The following is a 22,671-nucleotide window of genomic DNA, read 5'->3' on the forward strand; positions in this document are numbered from 1 at the left end:
GCGATGAATTAGTACAATAGATGCACCATTTGTCAAACAATTTGTTGGAGATGGTTTCCTTTTTCCTGTTTATGTAAAACCGTCGGTAATTATTCTATCTTTTTTTTTTCAAGAGAGGAATGGTATATACATGAATAGCAAGACAGTGACAGTACTTTTCTGATATGGCTATATGTATGTATGTACTAATACTGAAGCGAATCCAGTATATAAACTGAGATCAGCCAATGGGAAGCTTACTCAAAACATTTATAGCGTGACTGCTGTGTTCTGAACTTTGGAGGTTCTTTTTTGACTAGTATGTGGCATCATATGACTTTCTTTCATGTGCCTCTATGATTTCTTAGTATTTTTTGGCAACCCTCTTTTCTGTGCCCCACTGACCTTGCTCCGGTAGGGCTTAAATCCTAAGCTATGGATCTGTCTATATTGATAAACCTGACTTCTTTAACTGAATAGGTGTAGATTTTCCATTATCGTTTTCCCAAAGAATATGTTGCTCTCATAATAGATTCATAGGGTAGTTTGATGAGAGTGGATTTTTGGAACATGGGTGCATTAGAGGACTTTATTTTAAATAGTTTAAAAATCACATTAAAATTTCAAAAAATGCTGAAAAGAATTCTACATGTTCATATGGATGGATATTACACGTGTAAATTTTGGTGATGAAATAAGTAAACATGTGAGCTATAAAAAGACAAAATGATGATTTCTAAATGCTGAATAATCCATGCTATGTTCATCTTTTTAGAATCACGATTTTGTCATTTGTGTGTAATTCACATGGTTACTTATTTCATCATCAGAGTTTGCACATGTTTAACATACATCCATATGAACATGTGGAATTATTTTTGGATTTTTTTAAACTTCAAAAATACCATTTTGACACTATTCAAAATATAGGGCTCAAATGCACCCTTGCACCAAAGTGACTTTTTGGTAGTTTGATTTTCTTCATTGAGAAGTGTTCCATCCCTGTTCTTACAGGGAATCAAACCTTCTTTCATATCAACAACCCCCCCAATTGTTCATATCAATAACAACCCCAATTGTTCTCAGAAATGGTCTTCTTAGCATAACGGGACATGAAAGATTGCATTCGATATCCGTTACTGTAAAGTCAGGGGAACATAATTTTGATTTGCTATAATAGGGACATCATCTACTCTTCCCAATGGCTTCTTGATAGTTGAATTTGCTTGCTAAATGTAAATTCAAGAAACAATCAGACATAGTCTTTAAACTCAAAACATCATACAAAATGCTTGCACATAAATCATTAAACTCAAAGTTACTAATTGTGATCTTAGTTCCCATCCATCTTCTAATTTTTTCTGGAATAGAACTTCTAGTTTCAGTTTTTCTTCTCTAGCTTTTTATGACGCCTTCTGTAATGTGTTATGTAAAGACTATTGCATTCTTTAGCATTAGGCATTTTAACAAATTCTTGTAGAACCTTTATCATTTCAGCAAGAGTACAATCATCACATTTGTAAGTTTCTTTATCCAAAATAGTGAGATAAACACTACCTAAGATTTGACCTCTCCAAAGCCACTTTTTGCATAATTGCAATGATATTAAACTAGTGGGATCATCATTGACTAAATTCATGGCCTCTCCAAGCCATTTTTTAGGAATATTGCGAACATATAATCCTTTAAGTTCCTCGGTAATAGTGGTTTCAATGGTACCTAAAGTCGACCTCTTCAATACCACTTTCAGCAAATAATTCAGCCAGTTTCTCTTTGCAATCTCTCTTTCTCCCTTCCAGCCCTAATCATGACAAGTGTGTATAATATATTTTAGCCTGTATAGCTTTTAAAGACTTAGACATATCATCTTTAGAAGGGATATTTTTTTATTTTAAGCATTTCAACATCATGTGCCAGATTATCAATTTTGTGTGATATGTTGTCTAGGTTTTCAAGCTTGCTACTGGCCATAGTATTGATTTGTGTGTGTAGCACTTAATTCTTTTATGACATTTTTTTAAAATCAAACCACCAACTTTATTCATTTGAAACATCGTTTGTGAGAAGGGCCATAATTTCATCTAAAGGCTCCTCAAACCAATCAATTAGTCGGATGAAATCAAGCCAACCTAGCAAGCTCATGAGCGACCTTATTTGCTACTTTGTTACAATGCTCAAACCTAGAAATACGAAGATCACAAGCAAAATGATAAGAGTCGTCAAAAAACACCACCGCCGCACCTGTTGATTGTCCTCCATTCTTCATGGTTTCAATGACCTCCAAACTATCGGAATTAATAACGAGACGATTGTAGCCCCGCCCTTTGTGCAAGTGATTGACTGAATTTGAGAGCCAAAGCTTCAACCGTTAAGACATTTGCGCATCCCCCCCCCACACACATTCAATGAGTTTGCCCTTGTTATCCCTCGGGACCGCCCCAACTGTGTCCCTAAGCAGGTCTTGATCAAAAGATGCATCACATTTAGTTTGACGAAACCACGAGGGGGCATGATCCATCCCCATTTTACATGGTAGCCTTGGAGAAGAAGCAATGACAAAAAGCTAGTCGTGAGTGCACGAGTCCCCATTGAAATTTGTAAGGCACTTTGAATTGTCTCCTCATGGACCAACTTACGTATTTTCCCACCACAAATACCACATAGTAATTGCAATCACCCCCAGAACATTCTGAACATCCACAACAGACAAATTCTAATTTGGTAAAAGAAGTAGGAATCCCAGAACCGCCTTCCCATTACATCAACTTCGCCGGTTGTATTAATAATTTCGTTGATCCCTAGCCTCCTTCAACTTGTCTTGCTTTTTTGCAGAGAAATAACATTTGTTTTGTATCTTTCGGACATGGCTGGTCCTGAGATTTCAGGGGCCAATGTAGAGGGGCCCTAAGGCCACATTTTTTCCTATTTTAAGTGCAAATAAATACAGTACTACTTAGTACACTATATTTTGTGTTGCCCTGTCACCTGGATTATCCAAAAAAAAAACCGAGAGCATAAACATTTATAATGATAGTTTGTCGCTCTTATCAATCAACACTTATTTTTTTTATGTTACGTGAATCATGGCACTTTTGTGCCAACTAAAATATCATCATATTTTTTACTAGGTTGTTCTTCAACGATAAACTAAAGCTAATTCCTCAGAATTCCTAGCGGTAGAAGTACTTCTATATGTTTAAGAAAATGCCAATCCTCTTTTTGGAACTCACTCAATTCATATTCATGTTTTCCTCTTTTACTCTATTATCATATGGATTCTAGCTAACAATTTTAAATGAACAACAAATCTTGTTAAGTACCACCTAAATATATGATACAAGTAATTAAGAATGCTGCTAGTTAAAATAAAATGTTAAGAAAGGCATGGAACAAAGTACCTAGATGGCTTGAAATTAGAAATTGCAAGATTTTTCCGCCGCTTCCGAGTCACGAGAAAACTTGGAGTTCCTCTTTTCTAATCCCAATCAACACAAGAAATCAGTGTGAGGAGGACATATATATATGAGGATGAACTTCTTCAAACAAATGAATGATCTGACAAGACTATTGAAAGAGGGGATTTGCATTGAAGATAAGATTGATTGGAATCTGGAAAATCACATTACATACTTCCACTAATTGTGCCCAGCAGCCAAAAAACACATCTGAAATACGCTGGTGGGGTGCCATAGACATTGGCATGGTTGATTCATTGGCAAATCGAGGGAGAGGAGTAGTAGGCAAGAAGTATGCGGCGTGCGGCAAGCCGAGAAGTAATCGATTTTTTATGGTTCCTTTTTCTTTTCTCTAAAATCAATCGATCGATCTACTATATGGGCTAAACATCAAACATGTATAGGGAACAAAGAACCAAGCCATCGGGGGCTTGGGGCGGCCGCCCCTTCCGCCCCCTCAGGGCCGACCCTACTTTCGGACCATAAAAGCAGGACAAACATCGTGGCAATACTTTCATATGTCCATTTGCAAGTGTAACACGACACGGGAGTGTACTATGCAACATACGTCAAATAAAAATCTTAACCTTTGTACCAAACCTTACACCAAATAGGGTTAATATTGGTTTGTCCTATGCCATTAGTACTTCTCATTTTCGTTCCATGTTGATGGTCCCATTCCACGAAGTAGGTTGACCAGACCAAAAATGAACCGTTTTCCATGAAGCTCCAAGAGACAAAATCTTGCATGCCATGTTGAGGTAGAGGGATGGAAAGAACCCGTGTGTATCACTAGACGATAAAGTTTATCTAACCAGATCTTCATCGCAGTTACTAGAATCCAGATCAATAAAATCCACCACCCAAGATAACAAGTGACCCCTTCAGGAGTGATAAGTAGGTATATTATTATGGTCGTAAGAACTTTCATAAGAATCTTGGGTATTTTGAGAAGATGCTCTAGCATAGTTGTTACCAAAATGTTCTTATAAGCATTGTTGTTAAAATTGTTTCTTGCAATAAAGTTCACATCAACTTGATCATTATTTTGTTCAGTAAGTTATGTTATAGGAACATATTTAGGATCTATAAGAACTTGTTTGGAAGTAATCCTAGACATACTCATATCAACTTTATAATTTAAGCAAGCAATTTCTTCTACATAACTTAGCTTCTTACCTGTTGGAGCTATTTTAGTGTGACATTGGCCATAAATTGCCATCATCTCATCAAGTAGATTGGTGGCTCTTCCCAAAGTATAATTTCCATGAAGGTCTCACCTACAACAGAGTCTAGTAGATTCCTAGACATATAGTCCAATACATCATGTAAAGTTTGTAATACCATCCGATCAATCAAAACCCATGCAGGACAATCTTAGTTATAATTTTGATTATTTCCCAAGCTGGGGCTACATGATCATGCTCAAGTTGTTTGAAATTCATGATAAGATTTATTAATTGTATGATTTTTACAGGAGGATAGTATTTTCCAATGAAATAATCTTTATATTTATTTCATGAATCAATACTATTCTTAGGTAAAGATAGCAACCATTCTTTTTCTCTAGCTCTTAGTGAAAATAAAAAGGTTTTAGTTCGACAATATCAACCTCCACCTTTACATATTTTTGTCATATCACATAGCTCAATGAAATCATTTAAATGAGAGGTAACATCTTCGTTATGAGAACTATAAAATTGATATTTCATTACCAAGCTCAATAAAGCAAGGTTCATTTCTTAAGATTCAAACTTAGTAATTGGCTGAGAAATAGGTGTATTAATGAAATCATAATTATTGGTACTTTTAAAGCCATAAAGTTTGGCATTTTCAAGAGAAGTACCATGATAACTAAGTTAAAATAAAAAAATTTGCTACTTGCTGTAATTCAAATCTTTTTTGTTATTTTTGAGTTTTTTGAAGTACATGAAATACAATTAAAGAAAAAAATAAATAATAAGGAAGTAAAACAATTGAATGAAGGACTTATGCCTTCTTGGAAAAAACTCATCCTAACAATGTCATAAATTTGGTTGATGGCAAGGTCCTATTAATGCCGCCAAAAATCTTTACTTAATGATACGTCTCAAACGTATATATATTTTTTGATTGTTAAATGCTATTATATTATCACTCTTGTATGTTTTATGCTATTTTATATTATTTTTCTAGACCGACCTATTAATTTAGTGTCTAGTGCCAGTTCATGTTTTTTTGTGCATTTTTTCTAGCTTTCCAGAAAATCCATATCTACGGAAGTCCAAACACGATGAAACTTTTTGATGATTTTTTCTAGACAATAAGAGACCCTAGAAGCTTCACGGAAGGACCAGAAGACCCACAAGGGCCCACAAGGCAGGGGCGCCACCCTGCCTTGTGGGCACTTCTAGCTCCGTTTGCCCTAATTCTTGGCCTATAAATATCCATATAGTCTGAAACCCTCAAAGCGACACCAAAACAATTTTATCGCCACAACAAGCCTTTGTTCTGAAGCAATACCATCATGAGCCTTCTTTCTCTCTGATCTCCAATACAATGATCTCTTCAGAGATCTATTCGATGTAATTTGTGTGTTGTGTTTGTTGGGCTCCGATGAATTGTGGATTATGATCAGATTGTTCATTGATTTATTGGTTCTCTTTAGGTCTTTCTCGTGTGTAATTATATAGCTATGTATGCTCTATGATTTATTCGTCTACTTTGGCCAAGTTTGATTGATTTATCTTCAGAGGGAGTGGTACATAGTAGTGGGCTCAATCTTGCGGTGATCTGTGACAGAAATGAAAAAGGCATGTATTGTGTTGTTGCCACTAAGGGCAAAACGACAAGGTTTGGTCATATTGATTGTTCTCTTCCTATCTACATTATGTCATCTTGCTTATTATGTTACTGTGTTTCTTATGAAATGAGATGCATTATAGATACTCGTCTTGGGGTGGAGTAATAGTAGTAGTAGGTGAAGTTGGATTACAATCTACTTATCAAAGACGTAATGCCTTTGTGAGATTGTGACATGAATGTTCATTGTAATAATTTACGCTATTTTGTCAATTGCCCAACAACAATTTGTTTACCATACATATACATGCTTTCGAGAGAGATGCCTCCAGTGGGGCCATAGGTTCACTAGAAGCATATATCTCATGAGCATAGTAATGAAATTGCTTACAAATACTATAAAATGTTAGCCTACCATAGATGTCCAGTTGCCTGCTATTGGTAATTAGTTGCCTATCGTCACTACTCAGTTACCATTGATGCACAGTTGCCTACCATTGCTGCTCACTTTTCTAATTTTGCAAATTAGTTGCCTACAAATATTGTGATGTTGCTTATCATTGTTTTTCTAAGTTGCCCACAAACACACCGAAGTTGTCTGCTGGTGATGCTTAGTTGCCTACAATACATTCAGAAGTTGTCCACAAGTGTTGCTAAGTTGCATATTGAGGGAGTCCTGGATTAGGGGGTCTCCGGACAGTCAGACTATATCCTTTGGCCGGACTGTTGAACTATGAAGATACAAGTTTGAAGACTTCGTCCTGTGTCCGGATGGGACTTTACTTGGTGTGGAAGGCAAGCTAGGCAATACAGATATGTATATCTCCTCCTTTGTAACCGACCTTGTGTAACCCTAGCCCCCTCCGGTGTCTATATAAACCGGAGGGTTTTAGTCCATAGGACAACAGAAAATCATACCATAGGCTAGCTTCTAGGGTTTAGCCTCTTCGATCTCGTGGTAGATCAACTCTTGTAATACTCATATCATCAAGAACAATCAAGCAGGACGTAGGGTATTACCTCCATCAAGAGGGCCCGAACCTAGGTAAACATCGTGTCCCCTGCCTCCTGTTACCACCCGCCTTGGACGCACAGTTTGGGACCCCCTACCCGAGATCCGCCGGTTTTGACACCGACATTGGTGCTTTCATTGAGAGTTCCACTGTGTCATCACCGCAAGGCTTGATGGCTCCTTCGACCATCGCTAGCGATGCGTTCCAGGGTGAGGCTTTCCTCCCTGGACAGATCTTCGTATTCGGCGGCTTCACTCTGCGGGCCAATTCGCTTAGCCATCTGGAGCAGATCGAAAGCTACGCCCCTGGCCATCAGGTCAGATTTGGAAACTTGAACTACACGGCCGACATCCGCGGAGACTTGATCTTCGACGGATTCGAGCCCATGTCGGACGCGCCGCACAGTCGCGACGAGCATGACGTAACTCTGCCGTCGAACGATGTCCGGGAGATCGCATCCGCAACCACTCCGGCTTTCAATCCGGAGCAAGTCGCGCCACCCGAGAGCGGAGGGATGGACCCCTCCATGGAGGCCGCACTCTCAGTGGTGATAGAGCCGGATACTGACTTCACCCCTTACGAGAGCCGTGTCGCCGAACCACTGGATTCATCTCTGGCCACGGACTCCGAGCCGCTCACATCCGTGCCCGTCGAGTCCGACTGGGCGCCGATCATGGAGTTCACCTCCGCGGATATCTTTCAGCACTCACCTTTCGGAGATGTGCTAAATTCATTAAGGTACCTCTCCCTATCTGGAGAACCTTGGCCGAACTATGTTCGGCTAGAATGGGATGCGGACGACGAAGACATTCGCTGCCCACCCACTACTCACTTAGTAGCCACTGTTGACGACTTAACCGACATGCTCGACTTCGACTCTGAAGACATCGACGGTATGGACGACGATGCCGGAGACAAACAGGAACCACCGCCCACAGGGCGCCGGACCACCACTTCATCACACGACGTATACATGGTGGATACACCCAGAGAGGGAAATGGCGAAGAGACAGCGGGGGATGCACCCTCCAAGCAACCCAAGCGGCGCCACCCTAAGTCCCCCCATAGCAAAAACAACGATAACAGCGCAAGAGGGAATAATAGTCCACTCAACTCTGGAAGAAACGACAACTGCACCACCCCGGTGGTAGAAAACGATCAAGATGTAAACTGCAAACATAGTACGGATCCGACGCCCGAACACGATGACGCCAAGGATAAGCCTCATCAAACCCCGTCTGGGGAAGAAAGCAGTCCGAACGAAGATGCACGCATCATCCCGGAAACACACTTGGAGCAAGAGAACCTCCGCAGAAGGCTTATTGCCACAGCGAGGAGCCTGAAGAAACAGAAGCAAAGGCTCAAGGTTGCACAAGATATGCTCAACAGCAAGTGGAACAAAGTAACAAAGTATGGTGGAAGTTACCATAAAACTAGCTATCCAAAGTGCAAGCTATTACCGGAATTCGATGATGAGGCCTTAGAGCCCATACAGCCGAAAAGTGATACGACCAACCGGCCTGACCCACCACCCTGCGAACACGATAGAGCGGCTAACAAAGTCGCGCATAAGTCAACACACGATCTACGTGAGAACTTGCGTCAAAAATCCGGCGCGACCAGATCTATCTATGGATCTAGGAAGCATGCTACGGTACACAACCAACACCGAATACTACAACTGTCTGAACACCATGGCACATCCCATTACAGGGGCGCCGCACACCCCTTATATTTCACTGATGAGGTGTTGGATCACGAATTCCCAAAGGGATTCAAACCGGTGAACATAGAGGCGTATGACGGAACCACATACCCTGGAGTCTGGATAGAGGACTTCATCCTCCATATTCATATGGCTCGTGGAGATGATCTCCATGCCATTAAATACTTGCCCCTCAAGCTTAAAGGGCCAGCTCGGCACTGGCTGAAAAGCCTCCCCGAAAACTCAATTGGAAGTTGGGAGGAGCTCGAGGACGCTTTTCGGGCCAATTTTCAAGGGACTTATGTCCGACCTCCGGATGCAGACGATTTAAGTCATATAATCCAACAGTCCGGAGAGTCCGCCCGAAAACTTTGGAACAAGTTCCTCACCAAGAAGAACCAAATTGTCGACTGTCCGGACGCCGAAGCCTTAGCAGCTTTTAAACACAGCGTTTGAGACGAATGGCTCGCCAGACACCTCGGTCAAGAAAAACCAAGAACAATAGCAGCCCTAACAAGCCTCATGACCCGCTTTTGTGCGGGCGAAGACAACTGGTTGGCCCGTAGCAGCACTAGCGACCCAAGCACATCCGAAGTCAGGGATGGCAATGGTAAACCACGGCGCAACAAAAATAAGCGTCGAAATAAAGAAGGTAGCCCAGATAACACGGCGATAAACGCCGGATTCAGGGGCTCCCGACCAGTCAGCGGAAAAAGCCTTTCAAAGGCAGTAGAGAAGGACAATCTGGCCTAAACAAAATTCTTGACAAACTCTGTCAGATTCACGGCACCCCAGACAAACCTGCAAATCATACCAACAGAGAATGTTGGGTCTTCAAGCAGGCCGATAAGCTAAACGCCGAACACAAAGGGGAAGAGACACCAAGCGAAGACGGAGATGAACCTCGCCACCAAAATGCCGGAGGACAGAAAAAGTCCCCACCAGAGGTTAAAACAGTAAACGTGATCCATGTGACAAAGAGGAGAAGCAATCATGCATTCCGATGCACACACGCCATAGAGCCCGTCACTCCTAGGTTCAATGCCTGGTTGGCCTGCCCGATCACTTTTGATCGTAGGGATCATGATACAAATATCCGACGCGAAGGACTGACGGCCTTGGTGTTAGACCCAATAATAAATGGGTACCATTTCACAAGGGTCCTCATGGACGGCGGCAGTGATCTAAATCTGATATATCAGGACACAGTCCGCAAAATGGGGATAGACCCAACACAAATAAGCCACAGTAATACTACCTTCCAGGGAGTAATACCAGGCCAAGAGGCCCACTGTACGGGCTCTCTACTACTAGAGGTGGTATTCGGTTCTCCCGATAACTTTCGAAGCGAAACGTTAACTTTTCACATCGCTCCAGTCCGAAGTGATTATCAAGCACTACTTGCAAGGGCGGCTTTCGCTCGTTTTAACGCAATACCACATTGTGCTTTTATCAAGCTCAAGATGCCTGGTCCACGTGGCATCATCACAGTTAGCAGAAATACCGAACGTCTTTTACGTACAGAAGAGGACGCGGCGACTCTAACAGCCGCGAACTAGACGGCCTCACCAACCAGAAAAAATGGAAGATCGTCAAGACCACGGACACGGTTAGACGAATCCGGTGTTCCATCATATTTGCATGAGATTGATTTTTGAACCCTCATAAAATGATACTAGGGGCTTCCCGCGTGTAATCAGGGCCAGCCCGGCTCAACTTGGTTTCTCTTGAATTTTGATAGTTCATTGATAATAACCAACCTTTTTTTTGGCACGACAACTTTCACCTAAGCTCTTTCCTTTTGTAGATGACAATCGTGCTACACCCGTCCAGGACACGACACAACGGAGACATAGGCGCAGACGTGCAGCAGGGACCCGCCCAAAGGTTTCTCTTTAGATCAAGACCTTGCGTAAACCTTTTTACTGTCTCTTGTTGCTCACATCCTCCAGATACTCCACACAACCGAGAAGGGTGCCGGCGTTATTGGCATGTGGCCACGCCAGGATTCTGCACGTACCTGGACACATGGGGTTTCTTATTAAGGGCATTGTTTAGCCCGGTATATGTTATAAAGACTGAACACCTTAGGGAGTGTTCGGCGTCGCGAGTTTGGCCCTATATGCATCAGCTCCGAATCATGTCTTTGGTCAAATGTTGGGTTTGCCCGGCTCCCACGTTTTGGTACCTTACGTTCCATTATATCGGCTAAGGTAGCACTGGGAGAACTACTGCGATTGTGCCCTGGTTCATCCGGATGAGCACCTCAGTAGAGAAAGCCGAAAACTGACTGTCATGATATAGCGAGAGACTGGTCGACCACTCGATGACTCATCGGAATCTTCAGGATTCCTCCGCATTAACGAAGGACCGTTTCCCGGTCATGTACGTACGCGCCCCGTATTCGGACGAGCGCAGAAGCACCAGGGGCTATATAGTAGCCCCATTGTCAAACTCCTATGGCTAACCGAAAGTGTTAAAGCAATATAGTTCGATTGCCTCGTTCGCTACGCTATCACCTCCTTAACAGACCAAGATGTTGGATCAAGTGTGGATATGCATCTTTTGCGAACACCCCTGCATTATATGCGTGGGGGAGGAAGCCGACGACTGCAAACTTTCAGGTTATACACATATATACATAAACGGCCGCACAGGAGGCACCATAGTACTTTCGGGCAAAAGTATAAATACAGCCTTGATAATTCAATAAAACATTGTTTTTACAATGGGAATACATGTCACTTGAACATAACATTTTTTGAGCACTGAGCCTCTATCGAACGAGCGCCTTCAAGAACTTCTTCAAAGTAGTGCTCGACAGCCACTCGGCCTACGACTGAACCCTATGTCGCAACAGTGGTGGCCTCCATCTCCGCCCAGTATGTCTTGACATGGGCAAAGGCCATCCGCGCACCCTCTATGCATGCCGATCTCTTTACAGCATTGATGTGTGGCACAACACCAAGGAATTGTTGCACTAAGCTAAAGTAGCTATTCGGCCTTGGCCCTCCCGGCCACATGTGATCCACAACGGACCTCATGGCAAGTCCGGACAACCTATGGAGCTCGGCCCACTCGGCCAATCGCTCATTCAACAGCATCGGATGGACTGGAGCGTGGAACTGTGACCAGAACAACTTTTCCACTTCGGGACCTTTCTGATCCTTGAAGTACTCGGCCGCATCAGCAACACTTGCAGCCAAATCCATGTACGCATCCGCAAAACTCCATAGCCGGTCCAGAGGAGCATACTTCGGATCTCCGAACTTAGTCCGCAACAAGAGGGGCTTCCCAGAAACGATATCTGCAGCTTGATTCATCTCCTCCTTCGCCGCTCTAATTTTGGAGCGGGCTTCCTTGGCAGCCACCCGGGCCTTCTCCAGGTCCGTCGCCGTCGCCCGGTTCTCTTCTTCAAGAAGCTGGTAACGGTCAACGGCATCTTTTAACTCTACATCCATCTTGGCTATTTTTTCCTTGCTCTCGCAATGCGCAGCTTGTTCGGCCCTTAATTCTTCGGCCGCCTTTAAAGCGGCCGCATTGCTACTCCTTGCTTGCTCCTTGGCTCGGGCAAGCTACGCCCAAAGGGTCTCCACGGTGGCAGCTCCATCTGCAGTCACATCACATTAAAGATACTGACATCATGCTACTCTTATTATGTGACGATCACCAGAAAAATCACTCATCCTGTGCCTTGTCAAGCCGCTTGTTGACAAGCACGATGTCGGCGTCTGCCGCATCAAGTTGCCGCTTTAGCTCGGCAAAACCATTAGTCCGGCTAGCCACTGGAGCTTCAGCCACCTGCACATAAAGGCGGTCTGGTTATTACCTGGGACTATGATCCTCTGTTTGCCACTGTTTTCGACGACAACCAGAGTCTCAGGGGCTACTATCTGCATAGGGCATATCTAACGTATGCGGTACTGTTAAAAACATACATTATTTAACGTACCTCGAAGCCTTTCAACAGACTCATGAAGGCTTCATGCAAACCGCTTTCAGCGGATGAAATCCTTTCAATTACCATACCCATCAGCGTATGATGCGCTTCCGAGACGGCCGCTTGCCCCAAAAGATCCTTCAACGCGTTCGACTGCACACTGTACGGACCCTTGCTGTCGCTCTCCTTAGGAGCCGGATACTGGGGATTTCGAGCAGCCAAAGGGTTATCCTCTGGCCCTAGTGGATCCAGAGATACCCTTTGCGGCAACACTTCAAGGTCGCCCGCTTCTTAAGACGGGGTGTCCGGGGGAGGCGTTTCGCTCTCCATTATCTCCGGAAGAAGATCCCCCGAAGATGAACTCTATCGAGAAGGGCTACGATCCGGACTACAATTTATAAGCATTGGTTATTGTCTTCGGAAATAAGGTAGGATGTTTTCACGGTTAAGTACTTTTCGATTACTTACAGCTCGGTAGAGGGCTGATCCCCGCGCAGATATTGTGCGGCAAGAATACCCTCCGAGGCAGGACCCTCTGATGAAGATTTCCTCTCCCATTTTGAAACCTTAGTTTCCGGATCTTCAGAGGTAGTCCTCTTCCTTCCCCGGGGAGGGAGAATGTCAGGTTCTTCCCTTTGATTGTCCTCCCTTGCAGATGTGCTCATTCCCCCGGCTAGAATAAGTAGCGAGTGAGGCCCGCTTTCGCCCTCTTTATTCCCCCCATCACCTTCCTTTGAGGACACTGGATAAGGCGCCGGCTCGAGCATCTTGTCCAATATCAGATTGTCCAAGCCCTCAGGAAGGGGGGCTGAACACCTGATCATCATCGCCTCTGTTATCCAGTCCTGGTCAAAGAGCGACTCTTTAGAATGATGCCATGATAAATGTAAGGACAGCAGGTTCGGCATGGGATTAATTACTTGGGCAGCAGGGTGGTTGCAGCTCAGGCCCACGTCCTCGGTGGTGTCCGGACACTCTATTTGGGGGTCCAAAGAACGATTTGTACATCTCTTTGTGCATCATGCCGAGGAAATGCTGAATAACTCGCGGTCCTTCCGGGTTGAATTCCCACATGCGGAGGGGCCGGCGTTTTCAAGGTTGGGCTCGACGAACCAGCATAACTTGCATTACCATAACCAGACTGAAGTCTCCCTCAAAGAGATCTCGGATACGGCTCTGCAGCATTGGCACATCCTTGGCTGGACCCCAGCTCAGTCCCCTGCTGATCCATGACATCAGTTGTGGTGGAGGGCCCGAGCAGAAGGCGGGAGCAGCTACCCACTTGGCACTTCGGGGAGCTGTGATGTAAAACCACTTCCGCTGCCACAATCCGGACACCTCTGGGAAGGAACCCTCTGGCCATGGAGCGTTAGCGATCTTGCTTATTAAAGCACCCCCGCACGCTGCGTGCCGCCCCTCGATCATCTTCGGCTTCACATAGAAGGTCTTGAGCCACAGGCCGAAGTGAGGGGTAATGCGAAGGAAGGCCTCACATACGACAATAAATGATGAGATGTGAAGAAGGGAATCTGGGGTCAGATCGTGAAAATCCAGCCCGTAATAGAACATAAGACCCCTAATGAAGGGATCCAGAGCGAGGCCTAGCCCTCGGAGGAAGTGGGAGATGAACACAACACTCTCGTTGGGTTCGGGAGTAGGGACGACCTGCCCTCGGGTGGGCAGCCTATGCGGAACTTCGGCGGTTAGATATCTGGCCTCCCTCAACTTCTTGATGTCCTCCTCTGTGACGGAGGAAGGCATCCACCGACCTTGAAGGTTGGATCCGGACATAGTTGAAGGTCTGGAGCACCTGACCTGAGCTTTGGGTGTTAGAACTCGAGGCGGGGAAGGATTCGATTGAGCATGGGAGGGAAAAAAGAAAAAGCCTTGTCCACTTTATAAAGAGGGTGAATATCAGGCGTCCTCCTCGTGGCCGTTTGGGACTTACCTAAGATCTAGGAGTCATACCAACAGGCACGGTTGGGTTACCCACGTTTGTATTGATGAGAATCCCGTGATAAGGGGGACACGATCTCTGCTTTGACAAGACGTGTCAAGAAAACCGCCTCGCGTTATGTGCAGAGCTGGTTGAGGGAAACGGTTTGAATAATGACCAGGTCATGGCGTGATGTCATGTTGTCAAAACATGTCAGCAGATTAGATTTGTGGAAATATTATTCTCTCTACAGTGGTATGTGGAACTTATTTTGCAAGGTCGGACACTGTTCTTGTATTCAAACTCTTCCGTGGTATGTTCGGAGGAGGAACCCGCCTTGCAATGCCGAAGACAACACTGCGTGCCGGACTCATCGTCATTGAAGCCTGGTTCAGGGGCTACTGAGGGAGTCCTGGATTAGGGGGTCTCCGGATAGCTGGACTATATCCTTTTGCCGGACTGTTGAACTATGAAGATACAAGTTTGAATACTTCGTCCCGTGTCCGGATGGGACTTTACTTGGCGTGGAAGGCAAGCTAGGCAATACGGATATGTATATCTCCTCCTTTGTAACCGACCTTGTGTAACCCTAGCTCCCTCCGGTGTCTATATAAACCGGAGGGTTTTAGTCCATAGGACAACAGACAATCATACCATAGGCTAGCTTCTAGGGTTTAGCCTCTTCGATCTCGTGGTAGATCAACTCTTGTAATACTCATATCATCAAGAACAATCAAGCAGGATGTAGGGTATTACCTCCATCAAGAGGGCCCGAACCTGGGTAAACATCGTGTCCCCTGCCTCTTGTTACCATCCGCCTTGGACGCACAGTTCGGGACCCCCTACCCGAGATCCCCCGGTTTTGACACCGACACATATCTATGAAACTAAGTTTCTTACCATACCAAAAAGTATTTTATGCAACTAAGGATGATGTTAAACTACTCGCTAGTCATGGCAGGCAACTCGGGATAAATGTTAGCCTACCTCTAAAACTAAGTTGTCTACAATACTATCAACTTGGAGGCGGAACTAAACTAGTTATGGTAGCAAACTTAAAGGTGAATCTAGTTCACTTGGTAGTCATGGTAGCTAACTTTGAAGGGATTTTCGATGATAGACAGTCAACTACAGAACTAATAGTAAGTTACTTTCCTATAGCACTAAAGTTGCTTCCATTTGAACCGAAGTTGCTCATAAAAAGTTAGTCAAAAAATACTCATATGTGTTCTAATTTTGAAGAGCTCATCGCGAGGAACCTAGACATGAAAACAAATCTTAATTCCGATGATCGGTTCAAAAGTTATAGCTTATTGAAATGTTGAAAATGCAAATTAAATGCATGCAACGTGGGATCTGAAGGAAATATGCCCTAGAAGCAATACTAAAGTTGTTATTTATATTTCCTTATATCATGATACATGTTTATTATTCATGCTAGAATTGTATTAACCGGAAACTTACTACATGTGTGAATACATAGACAAACAGAATGTCACTAGTATGCCTCTACTTGACTAGCTCGTTAATCAAAGATGGTTAAGTTTCGTAGCCATAGACATGAGTTGTCATTTGATGAATGGGATCACATCATTAGAGAATGATGTGATTGACTTGACCCATCCGTTAGCTTAGCACTTTCATCGTTTAGTTTATTGCTATTGCTTTCTTCATAACTTATACATGTTCCTATGACTATGAGATTATGCAACTCCTGAATACCGGAGGAACACTTAGTGTGCTATCAAACGTCACAACGTAACTGGGTGATTATAAAGATGCTCTACAGGTGTCTCCAATGGTGTTTGTTGAGTTGGCATAGATCGAGATTAGGATTTGTCACTCCGATTGTCGAAGAGGTATCTTTGGGCCCTCTCGGTAATGCACATTACTATAAGCCTTGCAAGCAATGTGACTAATAAGTTAGTTGCAGGATGTTGCATTACAGAACGAGTAGAGAGACTTGCCGGTAATGAGATTGAACTAGGTATGATGATACCGACGATCGAATCTCGGGCAAGTAACATACCGATGACAAAGGGAACAACGTATGTTGTTATGCGGTTTACCCGATAAAGATCTTCGTAGAATATGTAGGAGCCAATATGGGCATCCAGGTTTTGCTATTGGTTATTGACCAGAGAGATGTCTCGGTCATGTCTACATAGTTCTCGAACCCGTAGGGTCCGCACGCTGAACGTTCGTTGATGATATAATATTATATGAGTTATGTATTTTGGTGACCGAATATTGTTTGGAGTCTCGGATGAGATCAAGGACATGACAAGGAACTCCGGAATGGTTCAGATATAAAGATTTATATATGGGATAATAGTTTTTGGTCTCCGGAAGGGTTCCGGAATTCACCAGAAGGGGTTCCAGATGTTTCCCGAAAAGTTTGGGTACGAGAACACTTTATTTGGGCCAAAGGTGGAAGCCCACAAAGTTTTTGGAAAGCACAAAAGGAAGTTTTGCGGAGTCCAGGGGCCAGACGCCAGGGTCCCTGGCGTCTGGGTCCAGTCGCCGGGAACCCTGGCGTCTGGTCCTGGAGTCCGAGAAGGACTCTTGCCTTTTGGGTGAAACCGACTTTGTGTAGGTTTTTACTCCAAGTTTCGACCCCAAGGCTCAACATATAAATAGATGGGTAGGGCTAGCACCGAAGACACATCAAGAAACACCAAGCCGTGTGCCGGAAACCCCGTCCCCTCTAGTTTATCCTCCATCATAGTTTTCATAGTGCTTAGGCGAAGCCCTGCGGAGATTGTTCTTCACCAACACCGTCACCACGCCGTCGTGCTGCCGGAACTCATCTACTACTTCGCTCCTCTTGTTGGATCAAGAAGGCGAGGACTTCATCGAGCTGAACGTGTGCTGAACGCGGAGGTGCCGTACGTTCGATACTTGATTGGGACGGATCGTGAAGGTGTACGACTACATCAACCGCGTTGATAAACACTTCCGCTTTCGGTCTACGAGGGTACGTAGACACACTCTCCCCTCTCGTTGCTATGCATCTCCTAGATAGATCTTGCGTGATCGTAGGAATTTTTTTGAAATACTGCGTTCCCCAATAGTGGCATCCGAGCCAGTTCTATGCGTAGATGTTATATGCATGAGTAGAACACAAAGGAGTTGTGGGCGTGGGTATATACATATTGCTTGCCGTCACTAGTTGTTACTTGATTCGACGGTATTGTTGGATGAAGCGGCCCGGACTGACATTACATGACCGCGTTCATGAGACTGGTTCTACCGACGTGCTTTGCACACGGGTGGCTGGCAGGTGTTAGTTTCTCCAACTTTAGTTGAATCGGATTCAATGAACAGGGTTCTTTCTGAATATCAAAAAGCAATCACTATACCGCGTTGTGGTTTTTGATGCGTAGGTAAGAACGGTTCTTGCTAAGCCCATAGAAGCCACGTAAAACTTGCAACAACAAAGTAGAGGACATCTAACTTGTTTTTGCAGGGCATGTTGTGATGTGATATGGTCAAGACGTGATTATATAAATTGTTGTATGAGATGATCATGTTTTGTACCACAGTTATCGGCAACTGGCAGGAGCCATATGGTTGTCGCTTTATTGTATGAAATGCAATCACCATGTAATTGCTTTACTTTATCACTAAGTTGTAGCGATAGTCGTGGAAGCAATAGTTGGCGAGACGACAACGATGCTACGATGGAGATCAGGGTGTCAAACCAGTGACGATGGTGATCATGACGCTGCTTTGGAGATGGAGATCAAAAGCACAAGATGGTGATGGCCATATCATATCACTTATATTGATTGCATGTGATGTTTATCCTTTATGCATCTTATTTTTCTTAGTACGACGGTAGCATTATAAGATGATCTCTCACTAAATTTCAAGGTATAAGTGTTCTCCCTGAGTATGCACCATTGCTACAGTTCGTCGTGCCAAGACACCACGTGATGATCGGGTGTGATAAGCTCTACATTCACATACAATGGGTGCAAGCCATTTTTACACAAGCAAAATACTCAGGTTAAACTTGACAAGCCTAGCATATGCAGATATGGCCTCGGAACACTGAGACCGAAAGGTCGAGCGTGAATCATATAGTAGATATGATCAACATAGTGATGTTCACCATTGAAAACTACTCCATCTCACGTGATGATCGGGCATGGTTTAGTTGATATGGATCACGTGATCACTTAGATGATTAGAGAGATGTCTATCTAAGTGGGAGTTCTTAAGTAATATGATTAATTGAACTTTAATTTATCATGAACTTAGTACCTGATAGTATTCTGCATGTCTATGTTGTTGTAGATTAATAGCCCATGTTGTTGTTTCGTTGAATTTTAATGCATTCCTAGAGAAAGCTAAGTCGAAAGATGATGGTAGCACTACACGAACTGGGTCCGTAACTTCAAGATTATCCTCATTGCTGCACAGAAGAATTATGTCCTGGAAGCACCGCTAGGTGCCAAACCCGCTGCAGGAGCAACTCCAGATGTTATGAAAACTTGGCAGAGCAAAGCTGATGACTACTCGATAGTTCAGTGTTCCATGCTTTACGGCTTAGAACCGGGACTTCAACAACGTTTTGAACGTCATGGAGCATATGAGATGTTCCAAGAGTTGAAGTTAATATTTCAAGCAAATGCCCGGATTGAGAGTTATGAAGTCTCCAATAAGTTCTACAGCTGCAAAATGGAGGAGAATAGTTCTGTCAGTGAGCACATACTCAGAATGTCTACGTACCATAATCACTTGACTCAGCTGGGAGTTAATCTTCCAGTTGATAGTGTCATTGACAGAGTTCTTCAATCACTACCACCAAGCTACAAAAGCTTCATGATGAACTATAATATGCAAGGGATGGACAAGACAATTCCCGAGCTCTTCGCGATGCTAAAGGCTGCAGAGGTAGAAATCAAGAAGGAGCATCAAGTGTTGATGGTCAACAAGACCACCAGTTTCAAGAAGAAGGGCAAAGGGAAGAAGGGGAACTTCAAGAAGAATGGCAAGCAAGTTGCTGCTCAAGTGAAGAAGCCCAAGTCTCGACCTAAGCCTGAGACTGAGTGCTTCTACTGCAAAGGGAATGGTCATTGGAAGCGGAACTGCCCTATGTATTTGGCGGATAAGAAGGATGGCAAAGTGAAAGGTATATTTGATATACATGTTATTGATGTGTACCTTACTAATGCTCGCAGTAGCGCCTGGGTATTTGATACTGGTTCTGTTGCTAATATTTGCAACTCGAAACAGGGGCTACAGATTAAGTGAAGATTGGCTAAGGACGAGGTGACGATGCGTGTGGGAAATGGTTCCAAAGTCGATGTGATCGCCGTTGGCACACTACCTCTACATCTACCTTCAGGACTAGTTTTAGACCTGAATAATTGTTATTTGGTGCCAGCGTTAAGCATGAACATTATATCTGGATCTTGTTTGATGCGAGACGGCTATTCATTTAAATCAGAGAATAATGGTTGTTCTATTTATACGAGTAATATCTTTTATGGTCATGCACCCTTGACGAGTGGTCTATTTTTACTAAATCTTGATAGTAGTGATACACATATTCATAGTATTGAAGACAAAGGATATAAGTTTAATAATGATAGTGCAACTTATTTGTGGCACTGCCGTTTAGGTCATATTGGTGTAAAGCACATGAAGAAAATCCATGCTGATGGGCTTTTGGAATCACTTGATTATGAATCACTTATGCTTGTGAACCATGCCTCATGGGCAAGATGACCAAGACTCCGTTCTCCAGAACAATGGAACGAGCAACAGACTTATTGGAAATAATACATACTCATGTATGCAGACCGATGAGTGTTGATGCTCGTGGCGGGTATCGTTATTTTCTAACCTTCACAGATGATTTGAGAAGATATGGGTATATCTACTTGATGAAACATAAGTCTGAAACATTTGAAAAGTTCAAAGAATTTTAGAGTGAAGTGGAAAATCATCATAACAAGAAAATTAAGTTTCTCCGATCTGATCATGGAGGTGAATATTTGAGTTATGAGTTTGGTCTTCATTTGAAACAATGCGGAATAGTTTCACAACTCACGCCACCTAGAACACCACAGTGTAATGGTGTGTCCGAATGTCGCAACCGCACTTTATTAGATATGGTGTGACCTATGATGTCTCTTACTGATTTACCGCTATCATTTTGGGGTTACGCTTTTGAGACGGCTGCATTCACGTTAAATAGGGCACCATCAAAATCCGTTGAGATGACACCTTATGAATTGTGGTTTGGCAAGAAACCCAAGTTGTCGTTTCTTAAAGTTTGGGGCTGCGATGCTTATGTGAAAAAGCTTCAACCTGATTAGCTCGAACCCAAATCGGAGAAATGTGTCTTCATAGGATACCCAAAGGAGATTGTTGGGTACACCTTCTATCACAGATCCGAAGGCAATATATTCGTTGCTAGGAATGGATCCTTTCTAGAGAAGGAGTTTCTCTCAAAAGAAGTGAGTGGGAGGAAAGCAGAACTTGATGAGGTAATTGTACCTGCTCCCTTATTGGAAAGTAGTTCATCACATAAACCAGTTCCAGTGATTCCTACACCAATTAGTGAGGAAGCTAATGATGATGATCATGAAACTTCTGATCAAGTTACTACCGAACCTCGTAGGTCAACCAGAGTAAGATCTGCACTAGAGTGGTATGGTAATCCTATTCTGGAGGTCATGTTACTTGACCATGACAAACCTACGAACTATGAGGAAGCGATGATGAGCCCAGATTCGGATCCCAAATTGTGCCACTAGAAAGATTGTGACTCCTAGGAGGGGGCATTTATTATCAAAAGTTGTAGATTTGATTGACCCGGTCTCCAATGATTGGGATGAGGACCTGATTAGACAAACTATGTGGACCATTGACGCACAACGGATTCTTTCAATCCCAATTTCGCAACATAATATGACAGATTTTATTGCCTGGAGTTATACAAAAAATGGTCTGTTTTCGGTACGGTCTGCTTACTCTGTGGAGTGGAACTATCAGTATGGGAGCAAACTAAAATATTCCAACGGGATGGGACGGAGCACACGTAACCCTATATGGTGTCAGATATGGAAGTTATCTTGTCCGGCAAAAGTCAAAATATTTTTATGGCGGACACTACATGGTACTCTTCCATGTCGGGCAACACTCACTAATAGACACATGAAGGTCTCACCCTTGTGTCCTACATGCTCCCAGGGTGTAGAAGATACAAAGCACTTGCTTTTCCTATGTAGAAAAGTGAAGGAGGTTTGGAAAAGGCTAGGGTTAGATATGATTATTGAGAGAGCTTGTGAGATTGATCGTGCCGGGGAGGCAATACTGGAATACTTATTACTCCTTCCAGATCAAGATCTGCGCATTATGGGGTACGAAAATGTTCGAGAAATGGTAGCTATCTCTGTTTGGTATCTATGGTGGGAAAGAAGGAAATTAGTGCATAAGGAATTCACTCAAAATGCGACTCAGATCTCGATGGGGATCATAGCTCTTACATATAATTTTGTAAATGCATCATCTTCAAATGCGTCCATAAAAAAGGGGGGTTGGCAATGTCCTCCTAGGGGCTTTGTGAAACTCAATGTTGACGCCTCTTTTGACCATGACTTGCTGGAGGGTACGATGGGGGCAGTATTGAGAGACAACAAAGGTAGGTTTATTGCAGGAGGGAATGGAAAGATAGACTACTGTGCGGATGTTCTCATGGCGGAGGCCTTAGCTCTCAAATTTGGCCTAAATTTAGCGCAGAGGGCGGGATGTAATCGCCTAATCATCAACTCTAACAATCTGGAGGTGGTTGAGACAATGCAAGACGGAGGACAGTCAGCGGGAGCGGCGGCGGCAATCTTCGA

The sequence above is a fragment of the Triticum urartu genome, chromosome 2 (genome assembly GCF_003073215.2).
Source record: "Triticum urartu cultivar G1812 chromosome 2, Tu2.1, whole genome shotgun sequence".
In the NCBI taxonomy this organism is placed as follows: domain Eukaryota; kingdom Viridiplantae; phylum Streptophyta; class Magnoliopsida; order Poales; family Poaceae; genus Triticum; species Triticum urartu.